This window comes from Macaca nemestrina, chromosome 6 (assembly GCF_043159975.1).
Source record: "Macaca nemestrina isolate mMacNem1 chromosome 6, mMacNem.hap1, whole genome shotgun sequence".
Classification (NCBI taxonomy): domain Eukaryota; kingdom Metazoa; phylum Chordata; class Mammalia; order Primates; family Cercopithecidae; genus Macaca; species Macaca nemestrina.
Window position 1 is genome coordinate 96759336 of NC_092130.1, and position 22160 is coordinate 96781495.

The 22160-nt window shown below is 43.9% G+C and overlaps 1 protein-coding gene and 1 non-coding gene across 3 annotated transcripts in view; both read left to right on the forward strand.

The window, feature by feature from the left end:
- LOC105475076 (serine incorporator 5) overlaps positions 1-22160 on the forward strand; it is a 142144-nt gene that overhangs the window by 34987 nt on the left and 84997 nt on the right. The gene's annotated exons all lie outside the window — the stretch shown is intronic.
- Positions 3366-3469, forward strand: LOC112425483 (small nucleolar RNA U13). Its single transcript, XR_003016540.1, has one exon. It is a non-coding gene; the product is annotated as a small nucleolar RNA U13 (small nucleolar RNA).

Genomic DNA, 22160 nt, shown 5'->3' on the forward strand with positions numbered 1-22160 from the left:
CCGGTTACTTTTTAAATTTTATATATTTTTTTGAGATGGAATCTCACTCTGTTGCCCAGGTTGGAGTGCAGTGGTGAGATCTCGGCTCACTACAACCTCTGTCTCCTGGGTTCAGACTCCTGGATTCAGTCCTGCCTCAGACTCCTGAGTAGCTGGAACTACAGGTGCATGCCACCACACCTGGCCAATTTTTGTATTTTTAGTAGAGACAAGCTTTCACCATATTGGCCAGGCTGGTCTGAAACTCTAGACCTCATGATCTGCCCATCTTGGCCTCCCAAAGTGCTGGGATTATAGGCATGAGCCACTGTGCCCGGCCTAATTTTTGTATTTTTAGTAAAGATGGGGTTTCGCCATGCTGACTAGGCTGGTCTCGAACTCCTGACCTCAAGTGATCCGCCCACCTTGGCCTCCCAAAGTGCTGGGATTACAGGTGTGAGCCACCACGCCTGGCCTATTTTTCTAAAAGGGTCTTTTTTTAAGTATTTGGTAGATACTAATATAGCCGTACCACCCTTTTGGCTTTTGACTAATCTGTCTTTATACTTAAAAGTATGCTTTTTATAAATGTGATGGAAATGGATCTTTCTTGCTTTTTAATCCAATCTGACAATCTTTGCCTTTTTGTGTTGTTTCATTTTTCTGTTTTGTTTTGTTTTGTTTTGGGATGGGATCTTGTTCCATTGCCCAGGCTGGAGTGCAGTGATACTATCACAGCTCACTGTACCTTCAATGCCCTGGGCTCAGGTAATCCTCTCGCCTCAGCTTCCCACGTAGCTAGGACTACAGATATGCACCACCTGGCATGGATTTTTTTTTTTTTTTTAATTCTTTTTTTGCAGAGACACGGTCTTACTATGTTGTCCAGGCTGGTCTCAAACTCCTGGGCTCCAAGTGATCCTCCTGCCTTGGCCTCCCAAAGTGCTGAGATTACATGTGTGAGCCATTGTACCCAGCCAATCTTTGTCTTTTAATTGGATGCTTGGATCATTTACATTTAATGTAATTACTCATATGTTTGAGTTTAAGGCTATAAATTATTGATCAGTTTCCATTTCATTCCCTTTTTTTTCTATTATTATTATTAATTAATTAATTTATTTATTTATCTTTTGAGATGGAGTCTCGCTCTGTCACCCAGACTGGAGTGCAGTGGCGTGATCTTGGCTCACTGCAGCCTCAAATTCCTGGGCTCAGGTGATCCTCCTGCCTCAGCCTCCTCAGTAACTGAAACCTGACTCATTTCCTCTTCTGTTCTTTGTTGTTACCTTTTTTTGAGGAGAGGGCTAATTGAAGATTTTTCATTGTCTTTATGTGTCTTTTTATTTCTTTTTAGTATTATTATTATTTTTCGAGACGGAGTCTTGCTCTGTCACCAGGTTGGAGTGCAGTGGCGTGATTTTGACTCACTGCAACCTCCGACTCTTGGGTTCAAGCAATTCTCCTGCCTCAGCCTCCCGAGTAGCTGGGATTACAGGTGCGTGCCACCACGCCTGGCTAATTTTTGTATTTTTAGTAGAGATGGGGTTTCATTGTGTTGGCCAGGATGATCTCAATCTCCTGACGTCATGATCCACCCACCTTGGCCTCCCAAAGTGCTGGGATTGCAGGTGTGAGCCACTGCACCCAGCCTTGCCATTTTATTTCTTAAGTTGTTCTAAGGATTACAGTATGTAGCACCTTGAAAAAGGGAGAAGCATCAAAACTTTTTTCATTAGTGATGGAAACCAATCACTAGGTAGGCAGCTCAATTTACTAGATACTGATTTAATCTTGAAATGATGAATTAAGTAACATGACATGAAAACTAATTTAAAAGCAATATTTTATGCTTTACAGAAATACACAGCTGAGGCCGGGTGCGGTGGCTCAAGCCTGTAATCCCAGCACTTTGGGAGGCCGAGGCGGGTGGATCACGAGGTCAGGAGATCGAGACCATCCTGACTAACATGGTGAAACCCCGTCTCTACTAAAAATACAAAAAACTAGCCGGGCGTCGTGGCGGGCGCCTGTAGTCCCAGCCACTCGGAGGCTGAGGCGGGAGAATGGCGTGAACCCGGGAGGTGGAGCTTGCAGTGAGCCGAGATCGCGCCACTGCACTGGGCGACACAACGACACAACGAGACTCCGTCTCAAAAAAAAAAAAAGAAATACATGGCTGAGCACAGTGGCTCATGCCTATAATCCCAGCACTTTTTGGTTTTATGATTTAATTATCTTATTTATCTTACTATCTTAATTTTATGATTTAATTAATCATATAAACATTTATTTTCCTTTTGGACATTTAGTGTAATTTTTTAAAAATGATTATAAATACTCTACACTAGAGCCCTGGAAATAGTTCTGCTACAATATACAACATGACATATGCATTCTAAAAATTACCACATTAAGCAGAACTGCACAATGAAACCACATATCTCATAGGGAAAATTTGGTTAAGGGCACAATATTCTAAAACTTTGTCAGTGACACATTTGAAAAAAGGAACTGAATGAAAATGATATTATAGTTTTATAAATGTTAAATGGTTAAGAAATACATAACTACTATGGTAAATTTGGCATTTTATTTGAAAAAGTCTTGAAATTACCTTTCAAGACTTTTGGGTTGGAGAGTTAGGCTTGGGTTTGGAGAAATGGGTTTGGAGAGTTAGGCTTTTGAGCAGTTGGGAAGCAGCAGGAGGAGGGTTATCTGGAATTGGATGGAAAGTTGTCACATCACATGTGTTTGGTGTGACTCAGTGCACTTGTTGAGCTGAGTTGTGTGCATTTTGTGTATTACCAGGGAGCTCAATTCAGCTTGGTGCAGTTTTCTACCTGGTGTTTCTCAACAGACAGAAATGCACATCCTATTATGCCCAATTGTTCCTAACATATCCATCCTGTTGGAGCAATTTTGTGTTTTCAAAGTCAGTATAGAATAAATAGCTCAGAAACCTTGGACTTGGAGAGCTTCAGGAAGGCTGACCAAGCCTTGCTCCTGTTAGCTGTCTGAGGGAGGGAGCTGGCCCCAGTGACTTCCTTTGGACCACCTCCCAGAAAACTGGCACTGGAAGGGTCTTCTGCTCTTCTGACCCAATTGTACTCGATTTCTTCTACTGTAACAAACAACTCCAGAGGCAGGAACTTCCTATCTTTGGAGGCAGCTCTACTTCGCCCTTAGGGAGCTCTGTTTTAATTCTTCTTCCTGCTGGCCTCTCAAGGCTGCAGTGACTTGCCTATATCCTGGGGAGGGATACAGCTATTTTTGTATAATGAAGTTAAAAGAGGCAGAGTGGAAGGTGGGCATGGTCTGTGGCTCCTGGCTCATAGGGTACCACAATGGGATCGATGTTTCTGTTTCTGATTGTAAGAATGCAATTTCTTTTGTAGTTCATAAGCATGGTGACTGGGTTTTCATGCTTGTCTGTGAGATGTGCTTCCCTTCAATCTTGTCATGTTGTTGGTACATTACCCATCTGACATGGAAAAAAAAGGATCCCCAGTATTCACCCAAACCATAGACTGAAAATTGGGACATGCTGACAAAGGGGAAAAAATACCAGACCTTTTAGCACACTCCAATAGTTTTTAAGGATAATGGTCGGGCAGTTTGAAATTAGAACCATTGTGGGAAGTCTTTGGTTGGCAGCCAGCCAGAGAAAGTCTCACAGCTGCTGCTGAGGTTTCTGATGGGCATAATGCCCGTTGCTCCAGGTCCTGCGTTGCCATTCTCAGATGGCTTATGGGCTGTCCATGGGGTTGTGAGAATCTGGGAGGTCACAGTCTAATTAATTCTGGAGCTAGAAGGATCCTCAAGGCAGTGGCATTTCCACCTAACAAGTTATTTCCAGGAAACAGGTCCCGGAGCACAGGGTATCTTCCAAGGCCACACAACTAATCAGCTCACAGCAGGTACTGCCCCGTGCTCTCCTAGCGTTTCTATTTCCCAGTGCCCAGTATACACTTGGCCTTTGGTAAATGATGAGAGCATGAATGAGTGGATATTGGGCTTTTCCCCAAAGATAATCTGCTGTGTTTGCTGAACAGTTCAACAAAGAGCTCATAGCTATGGATTTTAAACACAGTCTTACGATTTGATTATTTGAATCTCGGATTGGGTTTTTTTTGTTCTTTGAGAAGGAGTTTTGCTCTGTCGCCGAGGCTGGAGTGTAGTGGCAGGATCTCAGTTCACTGCAACCTCTACCCCTCTGCCTCTAGGGTTCAAGCTATTCTCCTGCCTCAGCCTCCCAAGTAGTGGGATTACAGGCGCCTGCCACCATGCCCAGCATATTTTTGTATTTTTAGTAGAGATGGGGTTTTGCCATGTTGGTCAGGCTGGTCTTGAACTCCTGATCTCAGGCAATCCACCTGCCTCAGCCTCCCAAATGCTGGGATTACAGGCGTGAGCCACTATGCCTGGTTTCGGGTTGGGTTTTTATGCTGTATTTTGTTGTAATAAAATCAGTTTAAACTTTTTGTTCCCTTCCTTCTCTTAAACTCCCAAGCTGTTATTTTCCAGAAAGTTCTGCTCTATGCATGGATGATAGAATTTAACAGAAAGCAGGTTTTAAGACTGTACTATCTCACCATTAGTGTAGTTGGTGGAAGTTGCTGAGTAAGGGGCATGAGGCCATTTAAATGAGGCACTTTATGCAAATCATTTTGCCTAGCAGCGGCTTCTGGCTGGAGGCTTTGAAAAGCATGAAGCTGTAAATTATTTCCTTATGATAGAGGGCGGGTAGGAATGAGGGTTGCCACGGATTGCAATTTTTCTTTTTTCCTTTTTTTTTTTTTTTGAGACAGAGTCTCGCTCTGTCGCCAGGCGACTGCAGTGGTGCCACCTCTGCTTACTGCAATCTCCGCCTCTTGGGTTCAAGCGATTCTCCTGCCTCAGCCACCCTCAAGCGATTCTCCTGCCTCAGCCACCCAAGAAGCTAGGACTACAGGCGCCCGCCACCATGCCTAGCTAATTTTTTGTATTTTTAGTAGATACGGGGTTTCACCATGTTGGCCAGGATGATCTCGACCTCTTGACCTCATGATTCGCCTGCCTTGGCCTCCCCAAAGTGCTAGAATGACAGGTAGCCACTGCGCCTGGCCGATTGCATATTTTTTGGAAGCAAGAGGTCCAGCAGGGCTGACTCCCTGACTTCTTTTTTTTTGTTTTGTTTTCTTTCTGGAAGAGGGGTGTGGCAGATAGCTGGACCCAGTGCTTGAGAGGAACACAAATGCTTACTTCATTTGCCCTTCATTATGGATTGCTTGAGGGTATTCTCTGATTATTAGAGAGAACTGGCAATGGCGGAGAGGTGGCTCTTGCTTGTAATCCCAATACTTTGGGAGGCCGAGGTGGATGAATTGCTTGAGCCCAAGAATTCGAGACCATCCTGGGCAACATAGTGAAACCCCATCTCTACAAAAAAATACAAACATTAGCCGGGCGTGGAGGCGTGCACTTGTCGTCCCAGCTGCTCTGGAGGCTGAGGTGGGAGGATCACCTGAGGCTGGAAAGTTGAAGCTGCAGTGAGCCATGATCGTACCACTGCAACCCAGCCTGGGTGACATGACAAAAAGACATGAACAAAAAAAAAAAAAAGAGAGAGAGAGAGAAAGCCCTCCACTTCTCTTCTTAGCATTTCATTCTCCTTTTTCATGTTTGTAAAACAATTAGGGAGTCCTGTGCATAGCTGATATTTAAGTTACCCCCAGATGCCGATAGCACTCACCAGTCTTTGTGAAAACACTACCCCTGCCTTTACTACCAAGGATGCACCCGGCCCCTGGGGCATGCAGTGATACTGCCCAGAAAAGAAACACTAGGACCGGGGACAGTGGCACACACCTTTAATCCCAGCACTTTGGGAGGCTGAGGCGGGCGAATCACCTGAGGTCAGGAATTCCAGACCGGCCTGGCCAACAGGGTGAAACCCCATCCCTACAAAAATACAAAAAAGCCCGTCATGATGGCGAGAGGCCGAAGCAGGAGAATCGCTTGAACCCGGGAGGCAGAGGTTGCAGCGAACTGACAACGCACCATTGCACTCCAGCCTAGGCAACAGAGCAAGACCTCGTCTCAAAAAAGAAAAAAAAAAGAAAAGAAAAAGAAAGAAAGAAAAGAAAAGAAAAAGAAGGCCGGGCGCGGTGGCTCAAGCCTGTAATCCCAGCACTTTGGGAGGCCGAGACGGGCGGATCACGAGGTCAGGAGATCGAGACCATCCTGGCTAACACGGTGAAACCCCGTCTCTACTTAAAAAATACAAAAAAAAAAAACTAGCCGGGCGAGGTGGCGGGCGCCTGTAGTCCCAGCTACTCGGGAGGCTGAGGCAGGAGAATGGCATAAACCCGGGAGGCGCAGCTTGCAGTGAGCTGAGATCCGGCCACTGCACTCAAACCTGGGCGACAGAGCGAGACTCCACCTCAAAAAAAAAAAAAAAAAAAAAAAAAAAGAAAAAGAAACACTGGACCAGGTGCAGTGGCTCATGCCTGTAATCCCAGCACTTTGAGAAGCTGAGGCGGGTGGATCACCTGAGGTCAGGAGTTCGAGACCGACCTGGGCAACATGGTGAAACCCCTGCCTCTACTGAAAATACAAAAGTTAGCCGGGCGTGGTGGCGTGCACCTGTAATCCCAGCTACTCGGGAGACTGAGGCAGGAGAATCACTTGAACCCGGGAAGTGGAGGTTGCAGTGAGCCAAGATGCCACCGCACTCCAGCCTGGACGACAGAGCGAGAATCAGTTTCAAGGAAAAAAAAGATTTAGTACTTAAGCTTCGCGAAGTATTTGATGGGAGGAAAAGGACAAACCTGCTTTCTACTGAGAATTAATTTAAACATATTTTTGATGTGGATTTTTTTAGGCTTTTTTGTTCATATAGTTCAGAGGCGGTGTAGCAGAGAAGTTAAGAGCCAGTTCTAAGTGATGGGAAGCCTGAGTTCCAATATGTTCTCAGCCATTTACTGGTGGTGTGCCTTGATCAGTTACATCATCTGTTGGTTGTTTAATTCGTACATCTGTAAAATGGGGTAATCCCTAGGATCTCCTTTATAGGATTTTGCACTTGGAACAGTGACTGGCCCACAGTTTGAGTTCATAAATGTTAGATGTTGTAGTTATGGGGAGAACTGTCACTCTTCCTTGGGATACTGATATCCAAATTGTAAGTTGTCAGTAAACTTTCTTTGAAGTTTGCTCCACACCCTTTCCATTAAAATAAGTAATGTGTAGATCCAATATTTAACCATGATAAAATGGGTTAAAAAGGAGTCCATTAAAAGTATTGAGAAAAGATGGGTGACCTTTTAAAATAATCTAAAATGGCCAAGGTTTTTCTAGACACAAGATCCATAAACCAAATTAAAGAAAGAACTCAGATGACACACAGTGATTCGTAGAACAGAGATCCACTTGCCTTAATTTGCACAGTGTTCTTATAAATCAACAGAAAGGACACATAACAGAAAAATTTAAAAGGTTAGGGATCATTTAGGAAAAAATGCACATGCCAACAAACGTGAGAAAATGCTCAGTCTTACTTATTATTTAAGAACTACAATTCAGCCAGGCACGGTGGCTCATGCCTGTAATCCCAGCTAATCAGGAGGCTGAGGCACGATAATTGCTTGAACCCAAGAGGCAGAGGTTGTAGTGAGCCAAGATCATGCCACTGCACTCCAGTCTGGGCGACAGAGCAAGACTCTGTCTCAAAAACAAAACAAAACAAAAATTACAATTAAAAATGAGAGAGTTTTCATTGGCAAAGTTGAAAAGAAAGGTGAAAGAAAAACCTACTCTTCTGGATTTGTGTTTGTTCACTTATGGAGAATTTATTTTGTCATAATCTCTTTGAATAATAAATATGTTCTTGGGTCTAGCAATTCTTCTATTGTATTAGAAGTAAACTTGGAACATCTTAAACACTGATAATGAAGACTAATTTAAAATAAAAAGTTACTAGCCTTTCATACAATGAAATATCATGTTGCCGTTAAAAAGGATGAAATTAACAATGGAATATTATACAGCCTTAATAAAGAAGGAAAACTTGTCACATACTACAATGTGGGTGCACCTCAAGGACATTATGCTAAGTGAAATAAAAGTATATAATAAAAGTCACAAAAGGAGAAATACTGTATGATTCCACTCATATGAAGTGTCTAAAGTAGTCAAAATCATAGAAAATAGAAAGGCGGTTCCCTAGGGCCCAGGGGAGGTGGGAAGGAGAACTAGTGTTTAGTGGGTATAGCGTTTCAGTGCTGCACAATGAAAAAGTTATAGAAATCTGTTGCACAACAATATGAATATACTTAACATTACTGAACTGTACACTTAAAAATGGTTAGGATGATACGTTTAATGTTATGTGTGTTTCACCATAGTAAAAAAAGAGTAAGTTAAATCTGTATGTACAGAGAGGAACAGGTAGCCAAGCTAACAGTGTTAGTTAAGTAGGGCTTATAAAAAGAGGAGGTTAAACAACACTATGTCTATGATGAACCCAATTATGGTTTCTAATTTGAAAGGCACATATGTTTCCATGTATGTAGATACATATATACACAAGAATTCTGAGAGTTTTAAAGATACCCTAGAAGCTGCCACCAGTGGTTATGGCAATAGAGTAATAATAGGAGGTTGGAGGGTAGGGGATAATGTTGGGGGCATTTGTTTTTCATTCAACAATTTTAAAGCTTATTTTAGCAAACCTAAATGTGCGAAATTCATCATGCTTTATAATTGTATTTGCTAGCATTGTTTTCATTGTGATATCATCTCTGCCCTTTGTGGTGGTAGTGGTGGTAGTGTGTGATGTGTTTAGAAGTAGGTTTGGAGATAACAGAGTTTAACCCATTTTTGCATTAGAAAGGAAACATCAATTTGGTTGCACAACTGGTATGAATATGTGGTGTAATTTTTATCAACATTGTTCACAATTTACATATGTAAATGTAGATTTTTCTTAAGTGTAGTGAGGTAAATGGAACTGGAAAAAAAGGGTATGCCAATCCTAAAAAAAATGGTGCTAAGATTTTTTTTTTTTTTTTTTTTTTGAGACGGAGTCTCACTCTGTCCCCCTTGCTGGAGTGCAGTGGCCGGATCTCAGCTCACTGCAAGCTCCGCCTCCCGGGTTCAGGCCATTCTCCTGCCTCAGCCTCCGGAGTAGCTGGGACTACAGGCGCCCGCCACCTCGCCCGGCTAGTTTTTTTGTATTTTTTAGTAGAGACGGGGTTTCACTGTGTTAGCCAGGATGGTCTCGATCTCCTGACCTCGTGATCCACCCGTCTCGGCCTCCCAAAGTGCTGGGATTACAGGCTTGAGCCACCGCGCCCGGCCAGGTGCTAAGATTAAACTGTCAGATCAGTCTTTGTCAAGTGCTCCAGCTGGCTGTGGATTATTAGGAAGTATTCAAAGGGCTGCTTTGGTACAAGACAGGAAAATTGCTGGAGAAATGACTGCTCTGGTGCTAAGATTCAGCCATTTCAAATGGGCAATCTCTTAAACGTAAAAGTTGGGGCCGGGCACGGTGACTCATGCCTGTAATCCCAGCACTTTGGGAGGCTGAGGCGGATGGATCCCAAGGTCAGGAGTTTGAGACTAGCCTGGCCAATATGGTGAAACCCTGTCTCTACTATAAATACAAAAATTAGCCGGGCATGGTGGCGGGCACCTGTAGTCCCAGCTACTCGGGAGGCTGAGACAGAAGCATCGCTTGAACCCGGGAGGCAGAGGTTGCAGTGAGCCGAGATCACGCCACTGCACGCGAGCCTGGGTGACAGAGCGAGACTCTGTCTCAAAAAAAAAAAAAAAAAAAAGTAAAAATTGAAAGATCTATAAAATACTTTCTGTAAACTTTACAAAGCATTTTATAGCAGACTAATAAGAAACACATGAAGCAATTTCAGCTCCTAAAGTCCTGGGAATTTGCCTTTGGGAATACTTTATTCCTATTTAAATTAACAAGCGTTCCAAAAAAAAAGTCCTAGTTTTATTTTTATTCTTAAAGTGACATTGGAGAGATGTCCACACTTTTACTTCTCCAATGAGCAGAGATGTCCAACCAAGTGATTTTAAAATTATTATTTGAGGTTTTTTTAAAACTTATCCTAAAATGGCTATTAGGTTATTTTTAACTAAAGAAATTATTATTATTATTATTATTATTATTATTATTATTATTATTATTATTTGAGATGGAGTTTTGCTTTTGTTGCCCAGGCTGGAGTACGATGGTGTGATCTTGGCTCACCGCAACCTTCACCTCCTGGGTTCAAGCGATTCTCCTGCCTCAGCCTCCCGAGTAGCTGGGATTACAGGCATGCGCCACCACGCCCCCTGCTAATTTTTTGTATTTTTAGTAGAGGTAGGGTTTCTCCATGTTGGTCAGGCTGGTCTCGAACTCCCGACCTCAGATGATCCGCCCGCCTTGGTGTCCCAAAGTGCTGGGATTACGGGCTTGAGCCACTGTGCCCGGCCTTAAAGAAATTATTGATAAAGTAAAAAGTAGTTTCACATAGCATACAGCCCAGTCATTTGAAGTGTGCAATTCAGTGGTTTTATAGTATATGTGCAGAGTTGTGGAACCATCATGACAACTTAGTTTTTGTCACCTCTATGCTTATTAGCAGTCACTCCCAGTTCCCTCCCAGACTCCCTCAGAGTCTTGGCAATTGTTAATCTACTCGCTGTCTCTATGGACTTTCGTAGACATTTCCTATTAATGAAACCATATAATGTATAGTCTTTAGGACTACTTCTTTAACTTAGTATGTTCTCAAGGTTCATCCATGTTGTAGCATGTGTCAGTACTTCTTTTTTTGTTGTTGTTTTTTTTTTTGAGACGGAGTCTCACTCTGTCGCCAGGCTGGAGTGCAGTGGCACAATCTTGGCTCACCACAACCTCTGCCTCTCGGGTTCAAGCGATTCCCCTGCCTTAGCCTCTTGAGTAGCTGGGACTACAGGCGTGTGCCATCGTGCTCAGCCAATTTTCATAGTTTTAGTAGAGATGGGGTTTCACTATATTGGCCAGGCTGGTCTCAAACTCCTGACCTCGTGATCCGCCCACCTTGACCTCCCAAAGTGCTGGGATTACAGGTGTGAGCCACTGTGCCCCGCCAGCTACTTCATTCCTTTTACCACACTTTACTTAAACCCGTTTCTCAGCTGATGATCGTTTGTTTCCACTTTTTTTTTTTTAGATAGTCTCGCTCTGTTGCTCAGGCTGGAGTGCAGTGGTGCGATCTTGGCTCAATGCAAGCTCCGCCTCCCGGGTTGACGCCATTCTCCTGCCTCAGCCTCCCGAGTAGCTGGGACTACAGGTGCCCGCCAGCGCACCTGGCTAATTTTTTTTTTTTGGTATTTTTAGTAGAGACGGGGTTTTATGGTATTAGCCAGGATGGTCTCGATCTCCTGACCTCGTGATCTGCCCGCCTTGGCCTCCCAAAGTGCTGGGATTACAGGCATGAGCCACCTTGCCTGGCCGTTTTTGTTTTTTGTTTTTTTTTTAAAGATGGAGTCTTAGTCTGTTTCTCAAGCTGGAGTGTGGTGGCACAGTCATGGCTCACTATAACCCTGAACTCTCAGGTTGAAGTGATCCCCCTGTCTCAGCCTCTCATGTAGCTGGGACCACAGGTGCGTGCCATCGCACTTGGCTCACTTTTTGATATTTTATAGAGATGGGATCTCACTATGCTGCCCAGGCTGGTCTCCAACTCTTGGGCTCAGGTAATCCTCCCATCTTGGCCTCTCAAAGTGCTGGGATTACTGGCATGAGCCACAGCACCTGGCCATTCTTAATGAGTTAATTTTTATCTGTGGTATGGGGAAAGGGTCCAACTTCATTGTTTTGCATTTGAATATCCAGTTCCACCAACATTTGTTGAAAAGACTGTTCTTTCCCAGTTGAATTATCTTGGCAGAATTAGTTGACTGTCAGTGTTAAGGTTTATTTCTGGGCTTTCAATTCTATTGATTTTTTTTTTTTTTTAATTTGACTGTATGTTGGAAGAATTATTCATCTGGAATTTAGGCCTACTGGGGCTGGTGGTCATGACGCTGGAGGTTGTGTTTTGGGAACTGGTGACCAGTCATTCTTAGATGGTTGACTCATCTTTTTTGTGACCATGAGATTTAAATATTTACAGAGATTTAAGTGTAAGTAACAAAGGCCTGCAGTAGATGCTGTTACAGGCATGAGAAATGATTTTGTTTATACAGATCACAAATTATAAATACAGTGGCAGTGGTCACTGGAGCCATCCATATATCACAGTTAAACTGTTCTCCTGAGTAATGGAGTTGTCAGCACTGAAGTACACTTCCTTGCCATATGGCGCAGTAGCCGGTTCTTTATTTAATATTTTCATTTACTAAGCAATAACTTAATTGGAAAATGAATTTTGATTGAGTTTTCTATAGTTACTGTTTTTTAAAAGTACTATTCCCTTTTTCTCTTTTCCACTTTCAATTTGGTGAGGTAGTTAAGAATACTGGCTTTGAAATTACCTGGGACTGTTGCAGTGGCTCACACCTGTAATCCCACCACATGGGAGACTGAGGTGGGAGGATTGCTTGAAGACAGGAGTTCGAGACCAGCCTGGGCAAAACCCAATCTCTACAAAAAATACAAATAGTAGCCAGCTTGGAAGTGTGCGCCTGTAGTTCCAGCTACTTGGGAGGCTGAGGAGGGAGGATTGCTTGAGCCCAAGACGTCGAGGCTGCAGTGAGCTGTGATCGTGCCACTGCACTCCATCCACCAAGAAGCTGTGACCTTAGGCAATTTATTTCCTAGAGTTCAAGTTTCCCAACTGCTACAGAGGAGAAAAATAATAATAACAGTAATACCTGACAGATTGGGAGAGATTGTGCTGGTGTCACAGAGTCTGTGACAGCACTTGGAAGGGAGTGTGCTGCATAAATGAGAATGGCTGCTGTTGTTGCACTATTATTTGTTTTATATGGTTATAAAACTTCCCTCAAGCTCCCTTTGAAAAGGCAAATCAGTAGTTGGCAAACAAATTCAAAGAGCCATAATTTCTCTTTCTCTTTCTTTCTTTGTTTCTTTCTTTCTTTGTTTTTCTTTCTTTCTTTCTTTCTTTCTTTCTTTCTTTCTTTCTTTCTTTCTTTCTTTCTTTCTTTCGTTCGTTCTTTCTCTCTCTCTTTCTCTTTCTCTCTTTCTCTCTTTCTCTCTCTCTCTTTCTCTCTCTTTCTTTCTTTCTCTCTTTCTTTCTTTCTCTCTCTCTCTCTTTCTTTCTTTCTTTCTTCTTTCTTTCTTTCTGTCTTGCTCTGGAATGCAGTGGCGGGATTGTGGCTCACTGCAACCTCTCCCTCCTGGGTTCAGATGATTCTCCTATCTAAGCCTCCTGAGTAGCTGGTGCGTGCCACCATACCTAATTTTGTTGTATTTTTACTAGAGACAGGGTTTCACCATGTTGACCAGGCTGGTCTTGAAAGCCTGACTTCGAGTGATCTGCCTGCCTCAGCCTCCCAAAGTGTTGGGATTGCAGGTATGAGCCACTGTGCCCGGCCAGTAGCTTTTTGGTCAGGTGTGAGGTTTGAGTGATGGAGTTGGGGATGCTAGAGCTGCAAGTTCCTGGAGCAGGCTGAGCCTCCAAGAGGGAGCGAGTCCCTTGGGTTCCTTCTGCCCTGGGAATTTCCTGAGCAGTGGGAGGAGAACTGGCAACTAGGTAAATCTCTCAGAGTTTGAGGAAATGAGATGCTACTTCTTTGGAGTGACTAGGTTTAGATCCCAGTCCTGTAAACCTCTGGCCTTCCTTTTCGAGGACACTAAGAATAATATTGACAATTAACGTTCTAAGTGCCTTGAAAACATTCTCAGTCTTAATAATCCTATGATGTAAGAACTACTGTTGTGTCTGTTTTGTATGAGGCAGCAGAGGCACAGAGCATTTAAGTAGCCTTGTATTGAATGAAATGAGCATGTATACAAGCTAACATTAAACACGTATGGGCCAGGCACATGTGCTGAGCACTTTACATGGGTGATTTCATGTAATCTTTACAGATGTTCATCATTATAACTTTATATGGCTGAACAGGTCTGTGTTTTGTTTTTTCCTTTTCTTTTTAATTAGTTCCTGTAAGCGGAATGTCTGTGTTTTTGTATTGCTTCACTGGCCAAGAGATTTCTCCCTACATTAGAGAGCAAGTTTCTGTTGTTTACTTTTACCCTTTCCTAGTGTTGACTTAAACAATGAATGTTCAATGTAGGCGAGTTCAAATTCTAGTTTGTTTATATTGATCACTTTTAGTTACTCAATAACTTTAAAAGTTGGTTGCAAAACTATTTCGTTTTTTGCAGTCTCTGAAAAGAGGATTCTGAGATGTTAAAGTAGCAAAAAAAAAAAAAAAAAAAAAGTGTGTAAGTATGTAAAATGCCAGGCATGGTGGCTCACCCCTGCAATCCCAGCACTTTGGGAGGCTGAGGCAGGTGGATCACTTGAGGTCAGCAGTTAGAGACCAGCCTGGCCAACATGGTGAAACTGCATCTCTACTAAAAATACAAAAATTAGCCAGGCATGGTGGCGTGCACCTGTAATCCCAGCTACTAAGGGGAGGCTGAGGCACAAGAATCGCTTGAGCTCAGGAGGCAGAGGTTGCAGTGAGCCGAGATCGCACCACTGCACTCCAGCCTAGGCAACTCCATCTCAAAAAAAAAAAAAGTATGTAAAATATTGGTGGTATTTTGAGAAAAAGGAAATTTTCTGAATTTATCACTAAATTTGTTTTAAACCTAAATATAGTTTTTGTTTTCCGCCTTTTTCTTTTGTTCTTGTTTCTTGTTATAGTTAACTTTGAAGAGTTTGGAATAATCTTTTCATTTATATTAGAGTGTGAGGTATTCTAATGCTATCAACAAGAAAAAAACATGAATTACGTGGGAAATTTTAGACATGGACATTTTGTGCAGGCAACTTAAAATTTTTATCTTGGCTGGGGATGGTGGTTCATGTCTGTAATCCCAGTGCTTTGGGATTGAGGCTAGGAGTTTAAGACCAGCCTGGGGAGTATAGCAAACAAAAAATAAAATAAAACAACTAGCAGGGCATGGTGGCATGTACCTGTAGTCCTAAGTAATTGGAAGGCTGAGGCAGGAGAATCATTTGAGGCAAGGAGTTCAAGGCTCCAAAGAGCTATGGTTGCACCATTGCGCTTCAGTGTGGGCAACAGAATGAGACCCTTTCTTAAACAAAAAAAAAAATTCGTAATAGTGTAAAGAGAAAGGCAATGATGAAAGATTTGGATTGTGATTCAAATTTTATACACACTACAAGTGCCAAACTCAGTTTTCACTCTGTTTTATGCCAAGTGTCTATACATTTTTTCCTTCCTTCCTTCCCCCCCTCCCCTCCTTCCTCCCTCTCTCCCTCTTTTCCCTCCTTCCCTCCCTCCCTCACTGTGCTGCCCAGGCTGGAGTGTGGTGTCGAGATCATAGCTCACTGTAGCCTTCTTGACCTCACAGGGTCAGGTGATCCTCCCATCTCAGTCTCCTGGGTAGCTGAGACTACAGGTGCATGCTACCATGCCTGGCTATTTTTTTTTTTTTTTCGTGTTATTTGTAGAGATGGGGTTTTGCCATGTTGCCCAGGCTGGTCTCGAACTCTTGGGCTCAAGTGATCACCCACCTTGGCCTCTCAAAGTGCTGGGATTACAGATGTGAGCCACCATGCCAGCCAACTGTCTGTACTTTTAACCAAAGTCCAGAATAATTGCTAGAAACTTTTAAACCTTCTTACTCTGTGTAAACACAGTCTTTTTCTTTTTTGTAAGTCAGAGTCTCACTCTGTTGTCCATGTCTCACTCTGTTGTCCATGTTGCAGTGCAGTGGCACTATCTTGGCTCACTGCAACCTCTGCTTTCCGGGTTCAAGTGATTCTCATGCCTCAGCCTCCTGAGTAGCTGGGACCACAGGTGTTCGCCCCCACCCTGGCTAGTTTTTGAATTTGTAACTTTCAAATGATTGACTGCAAAAATCAGATAGTCAATCTAAAAATAAACATCTACACATGCGATTTTTTTTTTTTTTTTTGTATTTTTAGTAGAGACGGGGTTTCACCATATTGTCCAGGCTGGTCTCAAACTCCTGGCCTCAAGTGTCTACCTGCCTGGGCCTCCCAAAGTGCTGGGATTATAGGTGTGAGCCACTGCTCCCGGCTGTAAACACAGTTTTATTATGAGGTGTGCTGTGACTCTCTAGAGACAGCTCTGCTCTAGAGACGGCACCATCGCAGCACAGGAAAGAGTTTAGGGCCTGGCTGACTGAGTTCCTATGTCGACCTTAGGAGAGACCTCAGTTTTCTCACTTGTGAAAAAAACGGAATTCTATTTTCCTTTTTCTCTCTTTTCTTCCTTTATGTTTTCTCTACTTATTTTGTCTTTTCCTCATTTTTCTGTCAGTATAGCTTATAAAATTTTTTCTGATTATAAAAGTAGGCCATAGGCCAGGCGTGGTGGCTCATGCCTGTAATTCCAGCACTTTGGGAGGCCGAGGCGGGTGGATCACCTTAGGTCAGAAGTTCGAGACCAGCCTGGCCAACATAGTGAAACCCTGTCCCTACTAAAAATACGAAAATTAGCCGGGCGTGGTGGGGGGGGCTCCTATAATCCCAGCTACTCGGGAGGCTGAGACAGGAGAATTGTTTGAACCTGGGAGGTGGAATTGCAGTGAGCTGAGATCACGCCACTGCACTCCAGCCCTGGGCAACAACGGAGCCAGACTCCATCTCAAAAAAAGAAAAAGTAGGGCATATTATGCCAAAAATTCAAGTAATAATCCTGTCTTATTTGTGAAAATATGGCAGTATGAGTATTTACTTTGTGGGATTGTTGTGAGGATGAAATGAATCCATGCTAAGAACTGAGGACCTTACCTGGCACCTAGAAAATGCACAATGCAATTTCCTATTATTTAAAAAAATTATTATTAGTATTCACTGCCACAAATTGCAAGAAGAATGAAGAATGGCTTTTGGAACAGTGGTGGGATGCCCAAGGCTGTGCTGTGTTCTCACAGCAAGCGTTGGGAATGGCACATCTCAAGGTCAGGACTAGCCCTCAGGAGGGGCAGGTGAGGGAGATGCAGCATCCAGTGGACTCTTCTGACTGCTGTGGGTGCATGCACCTGCTTTAGGGTCTCTCTTGATTTTATGTTTCTCTACGGGAGTAGGTGGAGGAGGGGTCAAAACAGTATATTCCAGGTATCCTGAGATCTGGCAAAGGAAAACTGGTTTTAGAACCCTGTTGGACTTTGGAATCAGAGATTAGGATTCTGGTTTATCCCAAAGTGGCTTCTGGAAAGTTGGTTAACCTCTGAGACTCAGGTTTCCTCATCTGTCAAATGGAGATTGTGATACTTCTATCAAAGGGTTATTTTTGGCCGGGTGCAGTGGCTCATGCCTGTAACATGGCAAAACTCCATCTCTACTAAAAAATACACAAAATTAGCCTGGCGTCATGGTGTGTACCTGTACTCCAGCTACTTGGGAGTCTGAGGCACGAGAATTGCTTGAACTGGGAGTTGGAGGTTGTAGTGAGCTGAGATCGGGCCACTGCACTCCAGCCTGGGGGAACAGAGCGAGGCTCTCTCTCAAACAAAAGGTAGGGGGGGTGGTTTGTTTTTTTTTTTTTCCTTTGGGGTGATTAAATGAAGGGTCTTGAAAGCACCTTAGAGTAGTGCCTTGATACATAGGAAGTACTTAAAAAATGGTAGGTAACTATTACTTATAATGAGTGCTGGGTAGAAGGATCTCCTTGGTTACCGAAGACACTCCCATCTTGAATTTTGGTGTCTTGGAAGCACAGGATATATTTCTCTGCCTCCTTAAATTGTTGAACGTGCTGCAAAGTTTGACACTTTGAAATAGAACTGGGGCTCTGGGACTTGGTTCTGTCTTTAGGGCTTTGCTTTCTGCCCTTGCGTACACACACATGTGCATGGTGAGTGCATATTACACAGGTGCATGGGATAACCCTACTCTTTCAAGGCAGTATGGAAGCAGCAAAGCTTGCTGTCTTTGTCTTTTCGGATGTTGCTGGTCTCTGTCAGCACCATCAAGGCTTTGCTGCTCATTGCGCTCACCCAGCAGGGTGCTATTAGAAAGGAGAATGAGTTTCAAAAATAAGGTAACTTATCCAGGCTTCACATTTGTCTCTATGTTGGGAATAATGCTACTCTCCCTGCCTGCCTTGTGGAGTGGTTATAAGGATAGAATGAAAGGAAGGTTGTGAAGGCGTGATCAAGGTGTTACACCAATCATTAAACATTATAAAGTATTGCAGAGAAATGGACTTCGGAGTCACCGGCAGAAATTCCAGTTCTATTTACTAGGTATGTCTGTGTTATTTGATTCACTTTCTCATTATAATAGAGGTAGATGATAACAACGTAGGGCTGTGATAAACATTAAATTCTGTAACATATATAAAGAAACTAGTGAAGTATATGTTGCACAAAACAGGTACTCAAAAAGTTGTGTTTGGGTCTGTCAGGAGTTTGAGACCAGCCTGGGCAACATGGTGACACCTAGTCTCTACTAAAAATACAGATGTTAGCTGGGTGTGGCGTTGCGCCCCTGTAATCTCAGCTAATTGGGAGGCCGAGTCAAGAGAATTGCTTGAACCCGGGAGGCAGAGGTTGCAGTGAGCCGAGATCATGCCATTGCACTCCAGCCTGGGCAACAAGAGCAAAACTTCATCTCAAACACACACACACACACACACACACACACACACACACACAAACACACACACACACACACAAAAATCACCGCCAGAACTTCTGGGTTGGATCTGGTGAGGTCACAATTTTGGATTTGGTCCCCATGTGGTCCAGTTTTGTTCTTATGGAGTAAATCTCTGTTTCAGAGGCCACCATATCACATTTCCCAAGTCTCCTTGTAGACACCTAACTTGTCAGTGATGAAGTGAGGTAATAACAGGAGATAATGATTCAGCAAAGCTTTGTCCGGTCACTGAGAAATTACCTTGAAACAGTGGCCCATCCACACTTGCAAAGTGGGGGTGATTCTTCTTCAGGGAGCACAGCACAGCAGATTTTCCTCTAGGTCCTCTGTGTGTGTTCCTCAGGGTCTGGAAAGTGCTTACCCCAGAGAGTGAGCTTGGGACCATTTGTATTAAAGCTATTATTATTATTATTTGAGACAAAGTCTCACTTTGTCACCCAGGCTAGAGTGTGGTGGTGTGATCACACCTCACTGCAGCCTCCACCTCCTGTGTTTAAGTGATTCTCCTTGCCTCAGCCTCTCAAGTAGCTGGGACTGCAGATGGGCACCACCACGCCTAGCTCATTAAAAAATTTTTGTGGTAGAGCTGATGTCTCCCTGTGTCACCCAGAGTGGTCTCGAACTCCTGGGCTCAAGAGACCCACCTTAGCCTCCCTAAGTGCTGGGATTGTAGGCTTGAACCACCGTGTCTGGCCATTAAAGGTAGCCTCAAAACTCATTTTATAGTATTTATTTTCTTTTGATGTTCATTGATTTTTTTTTTTTTTGCCAAAGTTGTCTTGCTTTTTAATGTAGACCAATGGAATGCATTTTACAGACAACGAAACATATCCTGTATGGTGGGTAGCAAATTAAATAGGCTTTTTACTTTTTTTCTACTCTTTAATTCTTTACCTATTAAAATATTGCAGTTTTCTGTTCATTTAAAAAACTTAGGAAATTCATGCTTAATGTTAAACCTTGAAAACATAGACAAAGTAAACGAAGGCCATTTAACATCCCATAATCCTGGTTAATAGTTTTGTGTATTCATCTTTCCCAAGGACGTGTCCGTTAGCATTTTTTCCAGGTTGAATTACAGACACCTTTTTCAGAGACTGCATACTACTCTCTCGTGATTCCCTTACCTGTTATAGTGAAGTCATGTGTGATCTCACTGGAAACTTGCTTTTGTTATTTGCCATCACCAAAGGGCCCTTCTGAGTGAAGAGCTAGGGCAGCTGGCTGGTGGGCGTGCGGCGTGTTATCATCACTTGAACACAGGATTGTTAGTTAAAGGTGTCTGCTGTCGGCTGATGTCAGATGATCCCCTGGGGAGGTTTTGTTTTTGTTTTTGTTTTTAAACCCTGTAGGCTCCAGTTCTGCTTCAGCAGGTCTGGGATGGAGCCTGAGACTCCCCGTGATGCCCAGGCAGCTGTTCCTGAGTCCCCTTTGGAGTGCCATTGAGCCAAGGTCCCTAGCATGGCTGAGTGCTCTCTGCTCCTGGAGTGAGGCAGTCTCTGCTTTTGTTCTGCTCAGGGCTGACCTGTTTTGGGGGGCTTCCTCCACTTCCTGGCTCTTTTCCCTCACCTACACTGCTCAAGACCCCATTTCTTCCCTGCTGTCTCATGCTCACATCCACACTCCTCCCAAACCTCTGCTGCTGTCACTCCAGCAGGCTCCTCCATCTCCCCAGGCCACCCCTCCTCCCGCCACCACTCCCACCACCACTCCCCCCACCACATCAGAGTCCTTTTTTTTTTTCAGTTACTACTTGATTGCCCCCCTCCCCGCTTCACCCCTCAGGCTCCTGTCTGGGAGCCCTCAGATTCCTTTCTCTGCATGGAGAGCAGAGACTCCCACCTCAGAGGCACCATCAGCCAGGTGTGTCCTGGCCCCGAACTGGCTCTCCACTTGGGGCTCCCTGAGTGTTGAGGCCTTGGATTTCCTTGCAGGGGAAGGAAGGAGGGGTGAGAAAGATCCAGAATCTTCAAAGGAGCCTTCTTTGCCCAGTCCAACATCCACTCCACCCAGCTGACTGGAGAAATAAATGCTAGGTTTGACTGAACAAATAACAGTAATTAAGATCTGTTTCCTGAACAGCCTCCCGCTTCGGCCTGTTTACTTTGCAGCCCAATAACAATTCGTTCAGTCAGCCTGACATTGAGGTCCATTGTGTTTGATTTTGATGCCGGGGTGCTGGTCTTCACAATCTAGGGCTGATAGAAGACTTCTGCCTTGTAATTTTAAAAAGTAGAGGGAACGCCACTGCCAACATGAACAAGTTACTTGTTTCTATCTCTCTCTCTTTTTTTTTTTTTTTTGAGACAGTTGCGCCCTGTCGCCCAGGCTGAAGTGTAGTGACGGTATCTGGGCTTACTGCAACCTCCGCCTCTCGAGTTCAAGCAATTCTCCTGCCTTGCCCTCCCGAGTAGCTGGGATTACAGGCACATGCCACCATACCGAGCTAGTTTTTTTGTGATTTTAGTATAGACAGGGTTTGGCCATGTTGGCCGGGCTGGTCTTAAATTCTGACCTCAGGTGATCCACCGGCCTTGGCCTCCAAAGTGCTGGGATTACAGGCGTGAGCCACCGCGCCTGGTCTGTGACTTGCTTCTATCTCTGTACTCCCATATTTGGTTGTGCAGCCAATACTCTGAATGAAAAAACAAAAAGGTAAAGGTTGGTGGGTGGTGATGTAAGGTTATTTTCATTTCTGTTGATGATAGAAGAAATAAGTATGATAAGCACCTTCATTTGGCCCTGGTTCCTCTTGTAAATGTATTTTAAGAACATAAATAGGAGTTTCTCAAGCTGGGGGTGAGGGGGTAATTGCACGACAGTTCTCTGCCAGGTGGTGCCATCGAGGCAGCTGGTACTTGAATGCAGGCATCCTCACAAAGGCTGTCTAGGGCTTTGTGCCAGCTTGCCTTGGAATGAGGAACTGTTTCAGAAGTGGGTGGAGGGGTGCTGATAAAACCCACTGGGCGTCTGGCAGTGCTTACTTGAAAAGGCAATGAGCAGTGGCTATTTGTTTGGGGGAAAGGCACACACCTATTCATTCCTTCCACTTCAAGCTATAAGTGGAAGAAGAAGATGAATTTCAAGGATGAAAAGAGGGCAGAGCTGGGAAGAAGGTTTCCTGAAGTCGGAGGGATGATGAAGGCTAAAGCTAACTGTGAGAAAAAGTGTTTTCTCAGCTGTCGAAAACAGTGCAGCTGCTACTCCAAGAAAAAAGCTGGTAAACCAGAACTTTCATGTCACCACCAGGCATCCAGAACACAGGGTGGGTTAGAGGAGTGAGGGTGACCCTGTAGGAGGGATGCGTGTCCTGAGAGGTTAGTGTGGGCCTCTGCCTCCCTTTCCCCTTCCCCTTCCCCGATTCTGCCTCTGAGCACTGGTACTATCCCGGTACAGCTGTGGTTTTCCAAACCA